This window comes from Corella eumyota, chromosome 5 (genome assembly GCF_963082875.1).
Source record: "Corella eumyota chromosome 5, kaCorEumy4.1, whole genome shotgun sequence".
Lineage (NCBI taxonomy): Eukaryota > Metazoa > Chordata > Ascidiacea > Phlebobranchia > Corellidae > Corella > Corella eumyota.
The window spans coordinates 4,588,874-4,597,665 of record NC_137494.1 but is presented as its reverse complement, the minus strand read 5'-3'; positions in this window follow the sequence as shown (position 1 = coordinate 4,597,665).

Here is an 8,792-nt window from a genome sequence, read left to right as displayed (position 1 = left end):
ATGCTGTTGGCTTCAGATTTGCAGAGAAGGTAAAAATTGACTTCATTTAGGTCTATATTTATATTTAACATATTCAAATTATTTACAGTAATAATTTTGTTTATTTATTATAAAGGATAAATTGTACCTAGAAAGCTTTTCACATTGGCAGATTAAAGGTTGACTTCCAACTAAAAATTTGTGCAAAGATAGAAAACAACCCTTTAACTTTCACCACTAAGTTTAATTTTTTGCTAAGAACATATTGTAGATGTGAAAAGAAAGAAAAATATAAAAAAAAAATTAGGTTAAATTTTAGGTGAATTGGTTTGTTTTTTACGATTTACCAGTTGTTATTTGTGAAAGAGTAACAAATTTAAATATATTGGACGGAGCGTTTTCAGGTAACATTTTCTTTTATTTTTAAGAATTGATTCATATCTATAAAAGTAACTTTTTTAACTGTATTCTTTTTTAAATTTACTTGAGTGAAAGAACCTTATTTAAAACCTGTTTTTTTGTTTAAGATATGACTTTTGTGCCGCCGTTTACTTTGTTGTTTGTTGATCTTTCACCGTTACTTAGTTTTCTCCTTGTTGGTTGGAAGAGCGATTTGTTGTTGGTGCATTAATCTTGCAATTCGGTACTAAGCAACCTTACTTTATTAATGTTTGGTATCAATATTAGTAGTAACCATAAAAAATTAAGTTCTGTAAGTCCAGATTTTAATCCCCTTTCATGCATTTGCTTTCATGCATTGAAATGAGGCGTTATAATCGGTACGACATTCTGCCAAACTTTATAATTGCGTATTTATTACCAATCATGACTGTCGACTTAAGACCGGGTCGTCGTGACAAATGTTACCTTTGTGTTTTACTATTTGATGAATAGGTTTTGAAAATGAGAAATATGTTACTGTAATGTAAGAGGCAAAACAAGTAACTCGTTTTTAAAAAAAACTCGTTTTTTTGTATACATGTAATGCAATTTTTGAAACTATTTTAAACTTAACTAGATTTATTTGATAAATAAAATATGGTTCGAAATTGTTTGATTCTATTTTATAAATATAATTTATTTAGTAGGTTTATTAATTAATTTATAAATTTAAATATGAACTTTTTTATATTTAAACCTAATTTTAACAAACGAACACGCATTCATTGATATTGTAATATAAAAGTAAACTAAATTTAAAAGCAAAATACCGATCTTAATTTTTTAGTAAACAAACAAGTATTAAAATATAATAATAACAAAACAATTAAAACAAAAATTTTACACATTTTTTACTTATATTTTAACATTTTACTTAAATTTTCAACTAATATTTTTTACTTTAATGGACAGCGAAAAGGACGATTTTTGACGGCGACCAGAACGCTATTAAATTATTCAAGCGTTAAACTCACACTGATTCAATATTTTATAAAAAAACAAAAATAATGATTAAACGATATTTAGCTAGAGTTAAATCTTCATTTTAAATAGCAACATACAAAATAATAATACCAACAACATATTAAAATTTCAGAAAATTTAATCTTTAAATTTTAATAATAAAATATATTAATTAGTAATTAGTGATAATTAAATGTCGTGAATAGGAGGTTTGCGATTCGTTGGGATAATAACAAACATACTAAAAATTTAGAACTTTTAGTTTTAAAGAACAAAAGTTATCGTCTTTCAAAATTCGTCAAATAAGAATAAAAACAATAAATATAATGACAATAACAATATGTTTCGAAATCGAAGATTTCGAACCATAATGACAATAACAATATGTTTCGAAATCTAAGATTTCGAACCATAATAATAATAATAACTAGATTTATTTGATAAATAAAATATGGTTCGAAATTTTTTGATTATTTTTAACATAAATTTTTATAAATAAAAAAAGATATGCATAAACATTAACTAAGAATATTACATATCTTCGAATAAACAAACAAGCATTTATATATACTATACACACAAAAACTAATATTTAACGCAGTTTTAAGTTGTTTATATCAGGATATAGATGATACCAAATTTTAAATTCCTAAAATTGATTTTTGATTTAAATTAAATAAACAAGCATTTAAATATGATAAACAATTGAAACTTATTTTTCAAATATGTTTTTCAACTACTTATATTTTAAAATACATTATACCAAATTTTTAATGCTTAATATCGGACTTTAACTTTTAATCAACAAACAAGCATTTAAATATAATAAACAAACAAGAATTAATTTTTATTTCATTTTCAAGTTATAAATATTATAACATATAACTGACCAAAATTAAAAAATCTAATAACAATCATTAAATTTAAATAAACAAACACCTATTTATTAGTAATTAGTGTTAAAAATTAAAATTTTAATTTATTTTTGAGTTACTAATATCATAATATACAATTGACAAAAATTTAAAAAATTAACAACAACCTTTAAATTTAAATAAACAAACACTTAATAATTAGTATTTAGTGATTAAAAATTAAAATTTTAATTCAGTTTTGAGTTACTAATATCATGATATACAATTGACCAAGATTTGAAAAATTAATAACAACCTTTAAATTTTAATAAAGAAACACCTTTTAATTAGTAATTAGTGATAAAAATTAAAATTTTAATTTATTTTTGAGTTACTGATATCATGATATACAATTGACCAAGATTTAAAAAATAAATAACAAACTTTAAATTTTAATAAATAAACACCTATTATTAAGTAATTAGTGATAAAAATTAAAATTTTAATTTATTTTTGAGTTAGTAATATCATAATATACAATTGACCAAGATTTAAAAAATTAATAACAACCATTAAATTTTAATAAACAAACACCTATTAATTAGTAATTAGTGATAATTAAATGTCGTAAATAGGAGGTTTGCGATTCGTTGGGATAATAACAAACATACTAAAAATTTAGAACTTTTAGAACAAACAATCCACCTCGCACGAAGAAATAGACGCAGAAAACATTAACGAAGAGCGCAAAAACGTTAGCTTGCATATCATTCCCATGAAGGTTTCCCCGGTAAAGCAGGGCAGAGTAAAATCATATTTTACCGCAGAAGTTGCTGCTGGCAAACGAAAATTACCTCTTATTTCGTTTGACCACGAACAACAACCGAAATTTGCAAAATTTGCCGATGATAAAACGCCGATTATCGCTCGCGGGGTTTCAGTTAGAAAATCGGGGGCAAATTATGGCGACAAACTTCAAATTATTGTCAATCCCGGCAATATCTGTGAAGCTTCCAACCGAAATTTGGTATATATTCCCGAAGATTTTAAACTTTTAACTTTAAACGACATTTTAGTCACCAACGACGTCGAACCATGTTCCATTAGAATTAAAGTGGTTCAAGTGGACTCGCCATTGTTAACTTTTCTTAAAGGCAATTCGGTGCAACGACAATTTGTTGTTGTCGCCGACAATACAAACTCAATCGGCATAATTTTATGGGAAAAATTTGTTAATACCTTAAAAATAAATAAAAGCTACGAGATCACCTATTTAGAGCATACTAAGTTTGGAGTTTTTACTTACTGCAAATTTAATCACTTGACTTCTATAGTGGAGATAGGTGAAGTTGAAACTATCTCAACTATAGAAGCAAGTGATCCCTTTGCTCTAAATGGGGAAATTAATTCCGTTTCTAAAATAAAACATTACCTTAAATGTAATGCAAACAAGTGTGAGGGCGAAGTTTCGGTTACTGCAAACCCAAAGGTTGGCAAATGCCAACTATGTCACAGACTTTTAAAAATGAAAAACCTTACTCTAGTTTGCAATATTAACCTCGACTTCTTTGACGGTGACAAACAATACAATCTTTCCTTATGTAATACTGTACTAACAAATTTTTTCAATATTGACATAACCAATGAAGACGAAGATATTGCTTGTTTGTTGTTGGACAATGATTTTGTAAAAATTATTGTGGACACTAAATACTGCCTCATTTTTAAATTTTAAAAAGTAAAGTGGTCTGTGTAAATAAATGTAAATATTTTGTTTTTTTGTGTGCTAATGTATGTGTACTTCATGTTTTCGCTTAATAAACTGTATAAAATAGTCTTATCTTAAATTAAAAGGCAGTTTTAACCATACAAGTTGAACTTAAAATAATCAATTTCTTTATTTTCATGTTAAAATTTTAAATAGGAAAAAAACGGACAACACATTCCCTTTTTTAAAAAGGCCAAAATAAGTTTAACCCTTGATAGCTTTAAATAAATAATTTTATTAAATAGATGGGTTCTGTTAGGCTTTTGCAACACAGGCTTTGGTGTGAATGATTACATGTAACAATTAGGACACCCTAATTTATACAAAAAAGCAAATAATTTTTAATATATAACACTTTGGAATTTATTATATATTTTTAAGTTCAATTAACGTGTGTCTGTTTATTAGCATAGTATATCGGTCACTGCACTAAATTGGAAGCCATAAGATTTTATGTTCAAGTCGCCTTAATGTCACGTTAAAAGCCCATAAGACTCACCTTTATAAATAAATATCCTAATCACACCACAACACCACATTCTTCAACAAGCGAATATAACATCTATTAGTTTAAAGTATTATAAAAAAAAACAATTTTACATGTTTCTCTTATACTGTGTTGCATTTTATTGTTTTTACATAATGTATTGAAAAATAACAATTTTATTACTTGGTTAGCTAGCAAATTCAACCTCCCTTTAAAGTCTAAATAACTTTGCTTAATAAATATATTTTAGTACCAAGGCTAAGAACAATGGGGCTTTGTTCCCATAAATGCCTTGATGTAATTAAATTAGGTTTACAACAAATTGTTGGGACATTGTTAAAGTTATGAATTAGTTAAAAAAGTAATTATAGAAATATTCATTAAAAAAAATTTTGTTCTCACAAAGTTTTCTTAAAAATAATATTTTCCTTAAGTTATGTAAGGAAACTATTTTATTGCTTTGGAAATTTTTAAGTTTTGACTGCCTTTAAAAGTGTAAAACATAAAAAAATTGTAAACACGTTCCTAAAATTACTTGAAGAATAATAAAAGAACAAAAGTGACAAAGAAATGTTGAAAAAATGCAACAAAATATATATTTATATGTTTTATAGATGTAGCATTATTTTAAAAGATTTAGGAATGGTACAAATTGCTAAAAAATTAATCTTACAACCAACATTTTCTAAATAAGTATACAAAAATCAATAGCAACAGTAAATATATATTAAACATTGGAAAAAAAAACAATATATAAATTTAATATAGAGATGCTGTTGGTAATTACATAAAAATATATGTATTTATTTGTTTTTGGTAAGCATTAGACTCTCAATTAAAGAAGTGTTAATAACGAATTTTAAAATAAATAAGCAATCTTAGTTTAAAGCCCAGATCCCACGACAAGGGGTTGCTTTTATCCAGGAAAAAATGGTAAAAAGTAAAGTATATATAAAAAAAGTTAAAAAAAAATAGTTAAAGATTAATAAGAGTGTAGAAAAGGTGTATAATATGTTTAAAAGTAAAAAGTTTTTAGGTTAACAGAAACAAAGAAAAGAAAAGGTAAAGATCAATTACAAAAAAAGAAAATTTGTCAATTAAAAACAAAGAAAAAGTATAGTCAATTAAAGTAAAGAAAAGTGTATAGATCAATCAAAAAGAAAAAATAAGATCAATTAAAGCAAAGAAAAATAAAAGGGTATAGGTCAATGCAGAAATAAACAAAAATCAGCTAATATAGAATAAATAAAATAAAAATAAATAATCATAATACAATAAATAAAAAAGAATTTTAAAATTTAAATAATTTAAAAGCATCAATCGAATTCATAAGCAACAGTAAACCAATGTGCACCAGCTACTTCATTACAACGCTCAGCCGACTGTTCAACAGTGTTAACTATAACAATTCTAACATTATTGTGTGGGTGTCGTCGCCTTGAATGGCGTGTGGGGCCATTTAAAATGCCCCGTTTTAACAAATTAATTGGTATAGGTGAGTTTATCCAATGTGTGATAGATTGACCAGCTTGCTCCAATGCCGATGTATCCACAAGAATATCCACGTTGAGAATCGTTGATAGTTGCTGTCACGTTGAAACCAATTCTTCTTAAAGAATCAACCAAATCATGAGAAACTCTACTTGCCATAAAATCGATAACTCGAGCTTTGCCACGAATAAGAGTGTTGTCCGAAAGGTTGTATGAATTAACTTGAAGTTTTATGTGGTTTTTACTAGATTTAACTTGAATGATTGGAGTTTCGGATTTAAAATTAGTTTGTAGAGTCTTATTACTGATATGTTCCAAAGAAAAATGATTTGCAGCAGCTGTAGAGTAAAAAAAAATATTATAAATACAACATAAACTTATGAAAAATTTAAAAATTTTAAACTTATTTTTGGTTAGTGATTTACCTTGATTATATTCACAATTTTCATTGTTGCATAAGGCGATATAAATGGCGTTGTGGTAACTGAAATGCACAGAAAGAATTCCCACATGACAAGATAGCTTTTTTGAAGTATAAATGTGATCTAACAAGGTGTTGTTTGTTGTTGTAGAAGTCTTCATTAATTGCAGAAATTTGTTTTCGACCAATTCTTCATTTATAGGAAGTCTCCGATCACTAAAATTTAAAAATAATCTTTTTAAATAACCACAATATGTTCAATAATAAAATTAGTGTATAAGAAAATTATAATCTATATATAATTTAAAAATATTTCCTATTAAACCTTATAATGAATTAAAAATTACCTTAATAAATCTTCATTGAAATCACCCAATAAAATTACAGTGCCATAAGATTTTTGAATTTTTAAAATAAATCTTAGAAAGTTGGTAGTTGTTGAATTGGGGGGCCTGTACACTGCGCATATAACACAATCTTTAACTTTGACACACATGATTTGATTATAATAGGAGTCCGAATATTGTTCAAGAAATTGATGATTCAAATTGTTTTTTATGTAAATAATTATGCCACCACCTCGCGATCCTTTGTTTCGGTCAAATCGTAAAAGGAAATGGCTTTCGATTTCAAACCTAAAAATAATGTAAATTGAGTTAATTAGCGACTGTAAGAGATTATTAGTTCATCAACTAAAAATTATTAAAACAAACAAGTAAATATATAGATAACTAAATAAAGTAAAAGTACCTCGTAGTTAAATCTGTCTCTTTACACCATGTTTCACTGACACAAATAACATCTGATTTTAAAAGTTCATGGTAGGATTTGAAATCATCAATATGCAAAGATAAAGATTGTGCATTAATTGCAGTTATTACTAAATGAGAATCATGTTGCTTTAAAGTTTGAATGGGGAATAGTTGATGCGAAATAATTTTAGGCATTTTTTCCACAGCTTGAATAATCGAATGTTTGGTATGGATAAAGTCCGAATTATAATTTTTGAGATGCAATCCTTTTAATTCTTGACATCTACTTAAAGCGACATAAGCTTGTCCTAAAAAACATAAATAATTTATTTAGAAATGTAGTTTAACATAAAAAATTGACTTTACATTTTTTATGTACAATATTAAACTAATCAAGTTACCTGCGCGATTAATCTTAGCCATGTCAACGACTGCATTTTGAAGTGTCATCCCTTGGATTTTGTGAACAGTGCAGGCATAACAAAGACGTATTGGAAACTGGTATCTGCTGTAAGTTTTGGTCCCAGATCTAATTGGTTGGCAAAGATGTGGTTCGATCAAAAGACAATCTTCACCAACCTCTTTGTAGTACGGTTGTTTTAATCTACGATTTTTCCCAACCTTAGAGGAATCAAATGAGATTCCGATGTATCGGGGAAGACCATATTTCATTTCACCCTCAATGATGCATCTTACAGTTCCAATACAACCGTTGCAGATACCATCAGCTACGTCAATGTTCACCAAGATCATGACACGACATCCCACGGCAACTTGAATAACCCCATCAAAAATTATAGTTTTTTGATAGGCTGCTGCAGGATATTTAAAATTCACAGATTCAATACAGGTTTTTCCACTCAAATTTTTCGAAATGTCAACAGCTTTCAAGTCGTACAGATTGTCCAGTTTTTCAATAACTCTAGAATTGTGCATATTAACTTCACGATTAGTGCCAAATATGTGCAAAATATTACTACCCAAATTAGTATCTTTGTTTAAAATTTTAGATTGAAGTAATTCATCGTCTGATTTTTGAATGATTGTGTTAACTTTGACTCGAAGTCTGTTTAGCATTGTCGCAAACTGTTGGTCACCTTTCTGCCTCACAATTTCATCAAGATGGTGAACTTTGAAATGAAGCCAGTGTTCAGGAAGGAGGGAGCCAGGATCAACATCATACAAAGCACGAGCTTTGACAGGAGGAAGCTGATGAAAGTCACCTACTGCAATCACACCAACATTTCCAAAAGAAGAATTTTTTAAATTTGGTCGAAGAATTTGATTAAGACGTTCGCTAATGACACCTAACATTTCCTTGCTGACCATTGAAATTTCATCGATAATTAAAAGTTTAAGATTTTGATATTGTGATCGTAGTGTGTTTGCAGTTTCTTCAGTAAGACCTTTCATGTGATTCAGCCTCATTCCTGGACTGATACGAAAAGCATGATGAATGGTTTGACCCCCTATGGCAAAAGCAGAGACACCTGTTGGAGCAATTAATAACACAGAAGAACTATCCGGAGTGTCAACTGCTCTTTGAAAAACACGTTGCATTTCAAAGAAAATACAGTGAATCATATGGCTTTTTCCAGTTCCAGCACCACCAGTCAAAAATAGTCTTAAAGGTTCA